We start from the raw sequence: 15796 nt of genomic DNA, 5'->3' as shown, positions 1-15796 counted from the left end.
TTGAAGCATCCAATTTTTACATCATTAACACCTGGAATTCTCAAGCACGAATATGTATTCGAACCGCAAAAATATGAGGTGTTACAATATATATGGGTGTAATCGGGAATAGAGTGCATCTAAGGGCTTTCTAATTCGTTCTAAAGGGTTTCTTGGGCTTGTAAGGGAGATTCGAGGCTTGTTCGAATCGGGTAATCTCTATCTCTTGTAATTTTCCGCTTTCATAGTGCATTATTGTCGCTGTGTGCCATGGTTTTTTCCCAGAAGGGTTTTTCTACATTAAATTTTGAGTGTTTCTGATTGGAATTGATTGTGCGATATATTGGAATACTTTGTTTAATTCGTTTCTATATGCTTCCACAGTTACCCAAAAAGTGGTATCAGAGTTAACATTGAGGCGTAGATTGAATCTGAAAGTATAGTATCAATGGTTTTTAATCCTAAGTTCGATCTTGAGAAATATTCTGCGAAAAATAATTTTGATTATGGAAGGTCAAGATGATCGGTCTCCTAGTTCAGCAAGGATTGGATGATGAACTCCTTAAGAAGCGACCAAAATATATGATAGATGAAGCATGGAACAAGATGGTAAGAAAGCGAGAACCTCTATCTAATTGTGCCTAATAGATGAGGTTCTTTACAATGTCATGAGAGAGAAAACTATAGCAAGTACCTGGGTGAAATTAGAGGACATCTATGCAAAGAAATCTCTTTAAAATTACATGTACTTAAAGTTTCAATTGTTCAATCTGAAGATGGCAGAGGAGGCTGATGTTGAAGCCCACATTAGTAACCTTAACATGTAATTTACAAATTGTTAAATATAGAAGAAACAATGGAAAATGAGAATCAGGCATGCATCCTGTTGAATTCTCTCATGGCTTCATATGAATCATTCAATGACTCGTTGTGCACTAGTAGATCGACCACTAGTGTCGATATTATTATAATGACCCTTCAAGGAAAGGCGATGAGAAAGAAAAGCAGTGAAGTGGACGCCTCTGCTGATGCATTGGTTATGAGGAGACAGAATTTTGAGTGGGACAATAGGTCTTCTCGATCGAGGTCCAAATCTAAGGGTAAGGGCAAAGGTAAGTTGAAGTGTTGAAACTGTAGGGTGTCTGGACATATGAAGAATGATTGTATAAATCCTAAGGTTAAGAAAAAGAATTTAGAGGCTTCTTTCAGGGAGGCTAACACTGCAGAGTCTAATGTAGGTAAAAGTAGTTATGATGTATTATCAATGTCCATAATTGGACACTTATATAATGAATGTAAGGATGAGTGAATTTTAGATATTATGGCATCATATCACATGACTCCTTATTAGAGTTAGTTCACCAGCTACAGAGAGTGCAATGGTGGCTAAGTATTTATGGACAATGACAATGCATATAATGTTGTGAGTGTCGGATTGGTACACATCAAGATTTGGTATGCGTTAAGAATTTTTATGGCATAGAGCATACCTTGACTAAGGTGCGACACATTCCTGATAAGAGGACGAGCTTGATATCTCTTTGAGTACTCAAAGCGTTGGGGTGCAAATTCACAGGCTTTGATCATGTCCTTGAAGTTTTAAAAAGAGCACTCGTTATCATGAAGGCACAGATGAGTAGAAACCTTTACAGGCTGATCAAGAGGACTTCATCAAGTGGAGTTGCCATATCTATAACAGATTCCACGTCTGCACGTATGTGACATGCACGCTTGAGCCATATGAGGGAGCAGGGCATGAAGATACTTTCTAATCATTGTTTAATTTCAACTTTTAAAACTTTTGATTTAAGTATATGCAAGCATTGTATAAATGGTAAACATTCAAAGTTATCTTTTAAATCTAAAAAATATGTATGTAAGGGTATTCTTGATTATGTGCATTTTGATGTATGGTGGTCGTCGCCCATGGTTTTTGGTGGAGGGTCGTCCTGATTCGTCACGTTCATTGACGACTATTCCAGGAAGGTATGGATTTATTTTATGAAAAATAAATCTAATGTTTTTAACAACTTTAAGTAGTGAAAGAAAATAGTGGAAAAACAGTCAGGGCAAAAGGCGAAGGTATTAAGGATAGATAACGGTGAAGAACTTACTTTTGGAGAATTCAATCAATACTACAAGGATAAAGGAATCATGAGGCACAACATAATACGTCACACACCAAAGCAAAACAATATGATTAAGCGGATGAATCGGACTATCTTGGAGAGGGATCGATACATAACTTGTTACTTGGTAAATTAATCCCCTTCTACGACCATTAATTGTAAGATTCCAGAGGAAGTGTAGGTGGTCAGTGGGTAGACTACTCAGGACTATGAGTATTTAGTTGTAATGCTTACTCTCATGTACCATCAGTTAAGAGAGATAAGCTAGACCAAAGGGCCAAGGAATTCATCTTTATCGGCTATGGTGGTGGTGTGAAGGGGTTCATGCTATATAACTGGGTCACACGAAAAATCATCATTAGCCATGACATTAAATTTGATGAAGGATTCTTATTCCATAAGGATGAGCATGAGAAACTGAAAACGTTAGTGGTGGATATTTAGTTAGATAGAGAGGAGACATAGGCTGAGATAGAGATGCAGATAGAGGTACAGGAGCAGGTGGAGCAGCCACCTAAGAGAAAGAATCTACTACGAGATCGCAAGTTACTGTGTGATATAGGGATGACACAAATATCACATATGCCCTCATTACAGATAATGGGGATCCATTTACTCTTCATGAGGTTCTCGATGAGATGGATGCCTAAAAGTGGAAGGCTATGATGAATGATGAGATGGACCCCTTATACAAGAACGAGACATGGGAGCTGGTGGAGCTTCCTATCGGTTGAAAAGCGATCAGATACAACTGGATCTTTAAGAAGAAATATGATATGTACGAGGCAAGGTTAGTAGCGAATGGATATGCTCAGAGAGAAGGTGTCGACTTCACTGAAATATTCGCGTCAGTTGTGAAGAAGTATATATCATATTCGTGTTGTCATTGATTGCCCAATACGAACTTAAGCTAGAGTAAATGGATGTGAAGACTACCTTCCTGCATGTAGAATTGAAAGAGTAGATATACATGAAGCCACTAGAAGGCTTTGAAATAAAAAGGGTAGAGAACAAGGTTTGCAAGTTAAAGAGGTCTTGGTACGGCCTAAACTAGTCACCTAAGTAGTGGTATAAAAAGATTGATTCTTTCATGTTGATTTAGAGGTTTACCAGGAGTGAATATGATCATTATGCCTATTACAAGACGCTGGGTGATAGGAAGTTTATTATCTTAGTGTTGTATGTTGATGGCATGCTGATCGTGAGTCGTAGCATGTTTGAGATCGATTTACTGAAGACTTAGTTATCATGGACATTTAAGATAAAAGATTTGAGGGCTGCAAGAAGGGTTCTTGGCATTTATATACAAAGAGACAAGAAAAGGAGTAAGCTTTAGTTATCTCAAAAAAAAATACATTGAGAAGGTCTTAATAAAGTATGGGATGGATAGGGCAAAGCCAGTTAGCATTCTTGACATGACTCATTTTAAGCTTTCTTCTAAAATATCCTAAAATTGATGAAGAAAAGTAGAAGATGTCTCATGTGCCTTATTCGAATGTTGTTGGTAGTTTGATGTATATCATAGTCTATATTAAACCAAATATTTCACATGCAGTGGGTATTATTAGCATAAACATGTCTAATCCTGAAAAGCAATACTAAGAAGTAGTGAAATGGTTACTTAGATACATTTGAGGTATACAGGATTATGCCTTATCTTTTGAGAAATCAGGAGCTAAGTTAGTAGGTTATGTGGATTCTGATTACATAGGCAATGTGGATACTAGAAGGTCTACTTTCGGTTTCTCGTGTGTGCTAGCAGGTGGAGCGATCAATTGGATGTCGAAGCTTCAGTCTGTGATGGCTCTTAATTTCCACGACCGAATCGGTGTATATGGCAGTGACGAAGGCATTTAAAGAATGTGTTTAGTTGAGGGGGATGATAAATCAGCTGGGGCTTCAGTAGGAGGTCGTGCTGGTTAATTGTGACAGCAAAAGCGCGATCAGTTTAGCTAAAAATTCTGTTTATCACTCATGTATTAAACACATTTATGTTCGTCACCATTTTATCCAACAAGTGCTTGAGGAAGGAAGTGTGACTCTGGAGAAGATTCACACCAGCCTAAATCTAGCAGACATGCTCACAAAGGTAGTTCTCACAGAGAAGTTCATGTTTTATGTAACTTCTTTGGGGTAGGTGAAGGCGTAAAAGGAAGATAGATTGTGCATGAGAAGCAATGGTGGAGCTATGATGTAAGGCGAAATTAGAGATGAAGAAAATTGATATATGAAGATTGGCGATTAAAGACATGGTGGAGGTTGTTGATTGATGTCTTAAATATATAAATCAATGGGTCTGTGATGACAACTCGATGTCATCTATTAGACTTCGATGTCATCAAAGACTGCTCGATGCCATCAAAAAAATTTGAAAAATCCATCTTTCATCGTTGGAACATTTTGGTGTTTAGTTCAATGTCATCGAAGGTGTCATTGAACGATCACGTAGAGTTATACAGAGTTGTATAAGTGCGGCATTTGTTTCATATTTCAATTGTGATTCTCATAGAGGCTATATATATGGGTGTAATAGGGAATAGGGTGGATCTAAGGGCTTTTTAATTCGCTTCAAAGGGTTTCAATGGCTTGTAAGGGAGATTCGAGGATTATTCGAATCGGATAATTTTCTACTTTCATAGTGCATTACTATCACTTTGTGTTGTGGTTTTTTTCCTATAAGAATTTTTCCACATTAAATTCTGAGTGTTTGTGATTGGACTTGATTGTGTGAATGGAATACTTTGCTTGATTCATCTCTGTGTGCTTCCACAATCACCCAACAATAATTTGGGTATAAAATGATGAAGATCATTCCCTCATTAAGGGTGGTTTCAACTATACTGATTGTTGCTAGCTAGTACTCTTTGAAACTGGAGGAAAAAAGGGCTATTCCGAAGGAAACAGGGAGGCCTCGACAACCATGAAAAGTAAGGACCAACTTTATAGCACCAAAATGGATATAGGTATATCCACTTCACAACCGGCCTTGATGAAGTTCTTTAGGGAGGTTCAGAGTCACAAATGACTCCTTTTAGTTTGTAGGGATTGGATGTTGAACAAAATTAGAGGCACATGCATATTCTTTTATGGAGTCGGGGTCTTTGGATGGAGTGACAATCCATTTGAGAAATTTCTTGACAACATTATCTCGAATATTTCCATAAATGGTGTAAAGATTAATAAGAGGGAAGTCAGTTGCTGGGATTTTTGGATTAAGAAGGCATTCTATTTCATAAAGGTAAAGGACATCCTCGGGCCAAATGGCATTCTGCCTAATGCCATTCTACCACCCATGCTCCCTCCTGCTGTCCCATAGCACGTCATATCGGAGGGTCTATCTACACAGATAGGAGAGGATATTCCCATTTAGACCGAGGAATCATCGGGAAAATTCACATCCAGGTCAACCTGGGGGATAATTTGGCAGGCCAGTGCAAGAAGATCTTGGTCTAAATAAGTTTGACACTCCAAGGTGCATCCCAAGATGATGATGTTTGCTTGGAAACTGCTCTATGGTGCCATCCCAGTGGAGGTCAACACAAAGAAGAAAGTGGTGTCCCTCGCATCCTACTGTAATTGTTGTAGCTCGAGTAGGCCCTGTCGGAGGAATCGCAGGATTATCTCTTTATAGCGGGCGATTTGGCCTACAACCTTTGGTCCTATCTTTCCTCCATTCTTGATGCGTCCTACATTCCCAATTAGACGGCAGCATGAAGAGCAACAAAATGGTGGGCTTCCGCCTCAGTCTCATCCAGCATAGGCACCATTCAAGGTCTGGCCCCATTGCTCATCCTCTGGGGAATATGGATCTCCAGAAATGCAAAAGTTTTTTAAGAAAATCAGATCTGTGCAGCCTGGTCCATTCGGAGGATTAAAAGTTGGATTTCCCTCATTATGAGCTCATTCCCATCTCCATCAAGCACTCAGTAGAGTAACAGGGACAGGGTTAAGGACCTTGGCATCTTGCCAAAAAAAAGCAGCCAAAACGACCCTTTTAATGATAAGATAGAGAAGGCCTAAAGCAGGGTGGCTGAAGTTGAAAGTTGATGGGTCCTCTAGGGGAAACTCAGGCCCATATGGCAGTGGAGGTGTCTGCAAAGACAAGAGAGGTAACCTCGTCTTTGCATTCACCAAAGGGCAAGGAGTCAAAACCAACTTCCAGGAAGAGGCCAAAGCAGTGGTGGCAGGCCTAATCCTATGTAGGGATAGAGGTTTCAATAGGGTGGAAGTGGAAAGTGACTCGCTTACAATGGCGAACTTACTTAAGAAAGATGATCAAGTCCCATGCTCAATCTTCTACTAGAAAAGGTGTTTTGATCAAATTAAGGACTTTTCCCGTATCTCCATTGCCCACATTCCGAGGGAGTGCAATAACATGGCTGATAGCCTGATGCAAATAGGTAGCGATAACTAGCAGGACAGAGTCTTTACAGCTCCTGATCTTCCATTCCTTGCAGAGGGAACCTTGTTCTTGACAGGACAGGCCTGGGAGCTGTAAGGGTTACTTATTCAAACTCGACTAGAAGTAGAATTTGAGGGCACAATAGGTTTTCCCCTTTCCCTTGTTTTTGCGAAAGGGAAACCCAAATTGTAATTTGCTCTGTACAGTTCCCTAATGATTATATATACATATATATTTCCTTAAAAAAATTAAAAATAAAAACCTAGCTTGGAGGCAAAATAAGTGCGTGAACATTTAGGGAGGAGAGATTAAGAAGCCATTTTGAGGGTTCTATTCTCTCTGTGGAAATATGCTTGCCTTGCCTATCCTAGAGTATTGATGAATATTATGAGAAAAACTTTAGAAACAAAAAAATCAAACTCTTTTTTACTATTTAACTAGGCATTGAGCAATCGGAGATACCCTTTCCATTGGTAGTCTGATCGTTGCTCCTTATCAAGTAGTAATGAAAGAGTTTAATTTTGATGACAAAGTTACTTGTATTGAAACAATAATTCCCAATTTTCTGTTGGAGAAGATCTGACATAGCGGCAGTTGCAGAGCGTACTAATTGGGGAAAGTATTGCGTTAATATTTGGTTACTTATTAGATAAAGAGAGCAACAACACCCATATAAAGAATATTATAAATATTTACACACGTTACCAACGGTCCTAACAGCCAAAATAGTCCATTCGGTAATATTTAAAAAAAAAAAAAGAAAAAAAAGAAAAGAAACGGCTAAATGGTCTTCCCACGTAAGGGACCCACCTATTGAACCCATCTCATATCTTGTGTAGAGCCTATTGGATCATCTTTGTAGTAGATCCAAGCCGTCCAGATAAAAGGAATTCTAATTTTATGTCATTTACCCAAATCTGTGGATAAAACTCAATGTGGATTGACCACACTGGAGAAAATAGTTTAGAATTAACTCACAACATTGATACAATTGTGGGCTACAAACAACTCTATTTTTTTTTTTTCAAAATGACCCTATTATGGGTTTATGGCTGTCTAATTAAAATGAACGGATCAAATTGGCTGAGGGGTGGACCTAATCATTGATTTATTGGGGTCACATCCCAATTATCAAAAGGTCATCTCTCAACTTTCACAAAAAGCAACTACCGGATGATGGGGACAGCTAAGAAAGGGATATTTTCATATTAATAAAACCAAATAATGCCGAGAGGGCTAATATATATATATATACAAATTTTGGCGTCGTAATTGCTAATATTTCAATTAATAACCCAATGATCTAGAATCTGACGTGGATTACCTACTGATGCTTCGCTAGTGGACAATGGTCTTTGGGCCCCACAATGATGTATGTGTTTCATCAACGCCATCCATCCATTTTTTAAGATTATTTTATGGCATGAGCCCAAAAATGTGACGGATTCAAATCTGAACCAGACCACATGCAAGAAAACATTAGTGATTGAATGCCTATCATTAAAAACTTAATAGGGCCCACTGTAATTTTTATTTACCATCCAAGTTGTTGATTAAGTCACACAGACCTTGATGAAGGAAAATACAAATATCAGCTTCATATAAAACTTGTATGGTCCCAAGAAGCTTTTATTAGTGGGTGTCCAATTACCACTGTTTCCTGTGGTGTGGTCCATGTGAGATTTGGATCTTCCTCATTTTTTCTGCCCATGCCATAAAACGATCTAGAAAAATGGATGGATGGCGTGGATAAAGCACAATGCTCAGCAAATAGCTCTGTCACACTCATTTGACCCAATTCTTTGTCAGGTGCACAATGGGTGTGCATACTCTCAGTGCACACACCATGAATGTGGGGTCCATAGTGATAACTAGTGAAATCCACACTGACCATCATGCTTTACTGCCCCAAATGGGATATCAATCCAATATTCAAGCATATCCAATTCTTAGATGGGCCATACCAACGAATTTTATCTAATTTTGTTCATTTTAATTGATCCAATGGTCAGATTAATTCTGAATTAAACATCAACAGTCAGTCACACTTGATGACCAAAAGTATGGGGTGTTACATGAGATGACTGTGGCATGAAATCAGCAGAATGTAATTAAAGATATATCAAGGACTCGATAATTTGTGATTAGGTCATGGATATTTAAACTAGTTCTATGTATATACTGCAATGATGTGTTGGATAGCTACGAAACTAAGCTAAGAACTACTAACTCTTAACTTCTTGTAACATGGTTAGACAAAAGTAGAGGAACTAAGTAAGAAGATAAATTAATAATTGTATATGAAGGACAAAAGGGATAGGCAGCGTAGAGGTATGAATGATTGATTAATTTGCATTGGTGATGGCCCAAAGCTCTTCTTTGAATGTTGCTTTTATAGACATGTACAAGGCGATGAACATATCTTAATAGGATCTAGACTTCTTATTGTGTTATGCCAATGTATGTGATTTGTTTTTATTTTCAAAAGAATTTCCGCTATTTACTTCTATTTCCTTGTAGCTTATTCAAAAGCTTTGGACATCCCTTCTAGGAAATTTTCCTTAAATTTTCCTTTTGAGTTGATTGGAAGGGTCATGCCATGCATATATTGGTTATAGAGAATTCAGTTATGAAGTAGATGGTTTTAAGTGAGATTGGATCCCGATAACCGTCCACCGCATGTTTGGATGGCTGGATGAATATAAAGTCACTCGATGCCTCATAAATTGTACCCCAAGTTGAAGGGATTCACAAATTCTCTCTTGATAATTCCACCTTACTTTGCCCATCCCTCAGGACGCGGATCAGCTACAGACAAGTAGCGAGAGTTGCTACTAAATTGATGTCCCTAAGTTCTATGGGTCCCACCATGATGTATGTTTTGTATCCATACCATCCATCCATTTGGAGAGACCATTTTAGGGCATGAGACAAAGAATGATTCATATCCAAAGCTCGAGTGGACCCCACCACAGAAAAAGTGGAGAAAGTGACTACCACCATTAGAGGGCCACAAAAGTTTTCGATGAAGCTAATATTCATGTTTTCCCTTCTTTAATGTTTGTGTTAATTTATGAACAGATTGGATCTCAAATAAACATCACGGTGGACCTTAGGAAGGTTTCAAAGGTGGGCGTCACTCTCTCCACTATTTTCTGTGGTGGGGTCCATTATAGCTTTAGATCTGCCTCATTCTTTGGATCATGCCCTAAATTGATCTCCAAATGGATGGACGATGTGGATACAATACATACATCATGATAGGACTCACGGAACTTGGTGATGTCACTTCCTATTCTCACTGGGCCATTCTCTCCCTAAAACCATCGTTAAACCTCTCTCTCTCTCTCTGTTGTTTTCAGCGAGAATGGAAAAACCCATCTCCCAAGCTCTGATCTCTCTCTCTCTCTCTCTCTCTCTCTCTCTCTCTCTCTCTCTCTCTCTCTCTCTCTCTCTCTCTCTTTTTCTATAATCCACGACATCCTCTGAACAACATCTTCTTTGATGCCATCGTCCGAGGAAATCTCGGCTATGCCGCCCACATTGACCTCGTCGGGCTTTCCAAGTCCCATATTTATTTGCATTTCCAAATACTCCCCTTTGTTACATCTGCAGGATGGCTAAATCCCATGCCCCAGCCAAACGGATTTCCCAGATCGTCCCGGGATATCGCAATCCGATGGAAGTCCTAGACAACCACTGACAACACACATCATTACCTTAAATTTCATTCCATCCCTTTTAATCCACTCTAATGCAACGTCCCAAACTGGCCCTTAGAAACTTCCCTAATACACTTCGGCTGCACATGTCTTATGTAAGTTGGTCATGTGCCCTATAAAAGATGACAGCCTTTTTGGGTGCTCGATGTATGTAAGATTTTGAGCACCAACTCCTTTTATCGGGCCACATATCTTTAAGAGATCAATGCCGGTAGACACTTTTAGCGCAAGTACATTTCTCTCCCGTCTTCCATATGGGTGTGCCAACGTGTGGCAATTACTTTTTTGCTGGCTAGTGCAAACATAATTATAGCTCCGGTTGGTTGAGGTCCATTGGGGGACGTGTTGCGCCCTGAATTCGGCACTCGGCACCATACACCGAGTCTCAATTTGGCACATGACTTTCAATTTCAGGATCATTTTTTTAAAAAGATATCATGTAAAAGATTCGTATTTCCAATATATTTATGTACCTACAGAGATTCCTGTGGTCGACATCTCTGCTTCTTTAGCCACACCGGCCGATATTTCTTGTACCCTATTTTCTTCATCTGATGATTTTCTTTTCATAGAAGATATTTTATCATCCTTTGACCAAATATTCTCTCATGATATTCTAGTGACCGAATCCCCTGCTCGTTCATTAGACACTAAGAAAAAATATATCTTTACTAGCAGCCAAAATCACTAGTAAAAGGCCAAAAAACCATCAGTAAAAGATTTACCATCAGCCAGCCATGTGTCGATAAAAGGTGGCGTGGCTAAATCATTTACCAACGGTGAGCCCCTTTTACCAGTCTATTAGCTGGCCGCCGCAATAGATTACACTTTTCCGGCAGCTAATAACCTTTAACGACACTTATGTTGGCTGTCAGTAACTCCTAAAGAAGCTTCGGCAAAGATATGCCAAAATGCTGGAAAAGATCTGCCAAAGCACTACATGATTACAATGGAACCTACTCTGCTCTAATCGAAAAAATTACCAAAGTAAACGCTATCTTTTAGGGTAATTATTTTTCTCACTGGCGGGAAACTTTGCCGATGAAAGAGGATTTTTAGGGTATGGAAGGACAAAAATACCCCTTGGGCCCCTCGGGTTCAGGTAAGAAGCAGGTGAAAAAAGGAGGGTTAATTTCCTCTAAAATAGGTTGTCCATACAAACAGGGGTCTACTTTGGTTATCTATGTTTGTGGTCTGTCGAGGCTGGTAAGGTTTTTTTTTTTTTTTTCAAAAAGGGCTATTTCATTAATAACCAAAAGGATAGATATACAACCAATTATATTGTAGAAACTCATTTGGGCTGCACCTGTGCCAAAAATCTCGGGGTGACCTATCATAAGCGGTCATCTCAGACCAGCAATGTACAAGAGCCCAAAAGTGAAATCTAGTTAAGACCTATGTGCAATCGTCTTGATGGACCCTAGTCTGACCTTATCCAGAAAGATCAGACCTCTGACTTCCGTAGGAATAGAGGTTAAGTGGAAATGGAGAGCCGTCGTTTGGGTCCCGTTGCCAAGTTGCACCATTCCATCGGCCGGCCCGTTTCCTTCACGCAAAATGTGACTGAATACAAAATTTCCTTGATTCTTCAATAGATTGATCCTATTTACCTACGGCTTCCACCTCCACGAACAGGGGCATTTTCCAAGAATTACATCCGTCACTATCTTCGAATCTGATTAAACCTCCGCCTTGAGCAAACCTTTATCAATGCTTGTCGCCATGCCATCATGCACGGCCCTCAACTTCGCGAGATTATTCGAACCTTCCCCATATCCAGCAGAGAATGCGAAAATGAAGGCACCAAGCTCATTTCTACATATGCCGTCACCTCCCGATGGACCGGGGTTACCACGCGCAGACCCATCAACATTTAGTTTCACCCAGCCCGATGAGGGGCGTTTCTAATTGACCAGAACAGAGGAGTGGCAATGAATGAGGTCAGGGGAGTTACGTCTGCTTTGAGGAAAAGGAGAGGAAGGGACATGAGCGTCACCTAGTGGGCCCACCAGTTGATTCTAACTATGAAGTTTTGAACAATCATCGGCATGTTGGCAAAAACTGCATCATTTTTGGAATGCCAGATTTCCCAGAGGATAATTAGCAGCAGTAGAATTCTAACAGAAACAGGGGCGCTACCTGGAGCTACTACGCTCCTCCATTGGCAAAGCCTTCCTTCAACCGAAATATGGGACGAAGCAAAAATCCTGAGCTTAATTGAAAGTGATTCCAGATGGTGGATGCGTGCTTACCAGCCAAGAAAAGGTGATTAACAGTCTCAGTTTGGGGGCTGGGAGAGTCATCGAAATCACAACAGGGGCATTTCGAAACCATTGCCACTCCCTTAGCTTCGAATCTATTGTCAACTGGCATGGCCTCCTATAAAAGCCTCCACATGAACAATGAAACCTCTGGAGGGAGAGAAGGGTGTCAAATCCACTTACCACAACTTTGCAGCATTATGCGTAACATGTAGAATTTTCCAGGTAGACGCAACAGAAAAAATGCCAGACAATTCATGCGGCCAGAGACAGTTGGGCTCGTCCTCAGAAATCACAAAACCTCCCTGGAATATCCCGTCAATAACACCTTGAGGCAGAAAATCAAATACCCGCGACGGAGGGAGCGGTCCTGCTCTGCCTAAAAGATCCTTCAGCTTCAGGTCCCGCATCTCCTGAGGGATAGTTCTATCAGCCAAGTGATGAAGTGGACCATTACTTGTCCAATTTCGCTTCCATAGATTGGCCTCACCATGCCCAACCATCCACTGGACATTGTCAAGCAGAGTGGGGAAGAAATTTTTGATTTTCTTCCAAAACGAAGAGACCATCTGATGGCCAGGAGAGTTGGTTTCCGACGAGATATCCCTGCGATATTTGCTGCGCATGAGTAAGACCCAAGACCCGTTGTTACTACCGTATTTCACCGCCCAAGCCAACTTCATTCGTAAGGCGTCCATGACCTCCTTCAGATTCCTGATCCCTAAGCCAGCTTCTTCTTTCGTCCTAGTGATCTTATTCCATGCTAGCCAATGCAGTTTCTTCCTTCTGTCATCCCAACCCCATAGAAAATTGCAAACCTGCTTTCTAAACTCTGAAGCACCTGCCCAGGGATGTGCATCGCAGCCATGATGTGTATCAGGAAGCTCGATCTCCAGCACATGACGAATCAGGGTCACTCTCCCAGCCTGAGAAATTAATATGCCTACCCGCCCAGCCAGAAATTCTTTTGTTGACCTTTTCAATGATGAACTGAAAACTGGTTACTCTGGTTCTGCCTTTAGCAAGTGGAGCCCCGAGGTATTGGATGTCGTCTCCAGCTTTGCCAAAGCCTAGGATCCTCTCCATGATTCTACCCCCACACGTCGACAAATTTCTCGGCCCAATGAAACTACTCTTATTGCAATTTATCCTTTGCCTTATCGCAGCTTGGAAGGAATTCAGGAACTTCTTGACCACTCTCAGAGAGGATCGGCAACCATTAAGGAACATGAGCATGTTGTCTACATATAAAAGGTGTGTGGTAAGAGGGTAGCCCTGAGAGAATTTAAAAGGGAGACAGCTACCACCCGGGATGAGCTCCTTCAAGTTGATGGAGAATGCCTCCATAGCAATGATGAAAAGGGCCGGTGAAAGAGGATCGCCCTAACGTAATCCTCTAGAAGATATGAAGAATCCAGTAGCTTCTCCGTTGATGAGGATAGAGAACCAATTGTTCCCCCGGCAAGCCTCTAAGATGTGCACGCATTTCTCACTGAAGCCTATTTTAAGCAGAACCTTCTTGAGGTAGACCCATTTCACCCTATCATAAGCTTTTTCAAGGTCGAGCTTTAACATGACGTTTCCTCCCCGAACCTTCCTGTCTATCTCACGCATCGCCTCTTGCGTTAGCGCGATGTTTTCCGCAATGTTCCTGCCCTGAATGAAAGCTCCCTACTCCTGAGAAATGAGTTTAGGCAGAATATAGCTTAATCTGTTAGCTAAAACTTTTGCAAGAATTTTATAAACCATGTTATAAAGACTAATAGGCCTGAATTCTGAAAATTTAACTGCGGCCAGGGACTTGGGGATTAAACACAGGAGAGTTGAGGTGAAGGATCTTGGTAGAGGAGCCCCAGAGAACATTTCCACCGCAGCCTTGTGGATGTCAGCCCCCACAATACCCCAACAAGCGGTGAAGAAGGATGCCAAGAACCCATTTGGACCTGTCGTCCTGTCTTTGGGGATGGAAAGAGCAGCTGCTTGGACTTCTTCCAAAGTGGGAGGCATTAATAAAGCGTCATTATCTTGTTGATTGATTCTCGTCGGGACGTTCTGGATAAACTCTTCAATCGACATCATTGGCTCAGCTTGAAACAGATTTTGGAAAAAGTTAACTGCCGCCACCTTTATTTCCTCTTGATTGGAAATGAAATTCCCATCATCGCACCTGATAGTGAAGGTTTTCCTAACTTTCTCATTAGCCGCTGTATGAAAGAAACTTGTATTTCTATCCCCTTCATCTAACCACGAGTTTCTGGCTTTTTGTTTCCAAAATATCTCTTCCATCAACTCTAAATGTTCAAGCTTTTGTTTGAGGAGCAAACTTTCATGGATAAGCTCTTCTTTTGTCTCAACTTGCATCTTATAATCAGCTATTTCTAGCTCTTCCTCCCCCCTTTGAATCTTATGGAAAATGTTCCCGAACACCTCTTTGTTCCATCTTATAATCAGCTATTTCTAGCTCTTCCTCCCCCCTCTTTTCTTCAATCTGAGTTGCACATTCACCATGGGTTGAAATGCACATTCTCCTTCCCAGGCCTTTCTAATCAACTGCTGAAAAGAGTCGTGGAGAGTCCACATTCTAAGGAATCTGAACAGCTTAATTATGAGCTGCAAATGGTTGGGGAAGAATAACCAAAGGGGCGCATGGTCTGAGTGACGACGAGGGAGATGTTCCACTTGAAACTAAGGGAAACTGGCTGCCCACTTGTTGTTATACAGAACCCTATCCAGTCTGGCCCACACCCGAGCATTCCCTTCTCGGTTGTTGCACCATGTGAATCTGTTCCCACATAACCTGCGTCAATCAGGCCGGAACTATGAATTGCATCTCCAAAATCAGACATACTAGATCTGTCAGGCTCTCGGATCCCCCTCCTCTCTTCAATATCTACTATTGCATTAAAATCACCTCCTATAGCCCAGGGACCTTGAGTGGACCTGCTCAACGCTGACAGCTCACTCCAAAGATTTCTGCGAAGAATCTTGCAGCAACAGGCATAGACAACTGAAACAACTATAGGTTCGTTCTGAGGAAGAGAGGACACCAGAATGGAGATCATCTATCTGGAGAGCTTATCAACAGGGATACACCTAGATGATTTTCATAGAAAATCCAGATTTTACAACCTGAGGCACTATTCGAAAAGGAAGAGTGAAACCCAATCTTGAGGCCGGTGGCCACTCTTCGGTCTTCCTGCAACATAGGTTCTAGGATTGCCACTATACATGGGTTAAACTTCTTAACTAGCTTCTTAAGCGCTTTAATGGTGGGCGCATTTCCAACCCCACACGCATGCCAGA

This window comes from Magnolia sinica, chromosome 1 (genome assembly GCF_029962835.1).
Source record: "Magnolia sinica isolate HGM2019 chromosome 1, MsV1, whole genome shotgun sequence".
Taxonomy (NCBI): domain Eukaryota; kingdom Viridiplantae; phylum Streptophyta; class Magnoliopsida; order Magnoliales; family Magnoliaceae; genus Magnolia; species Magnolia sinica.
The sequence above is the reverse complement of the archived record's forward strand: the minus strand, read 5'-3'. Positions refer to the sequence as shown.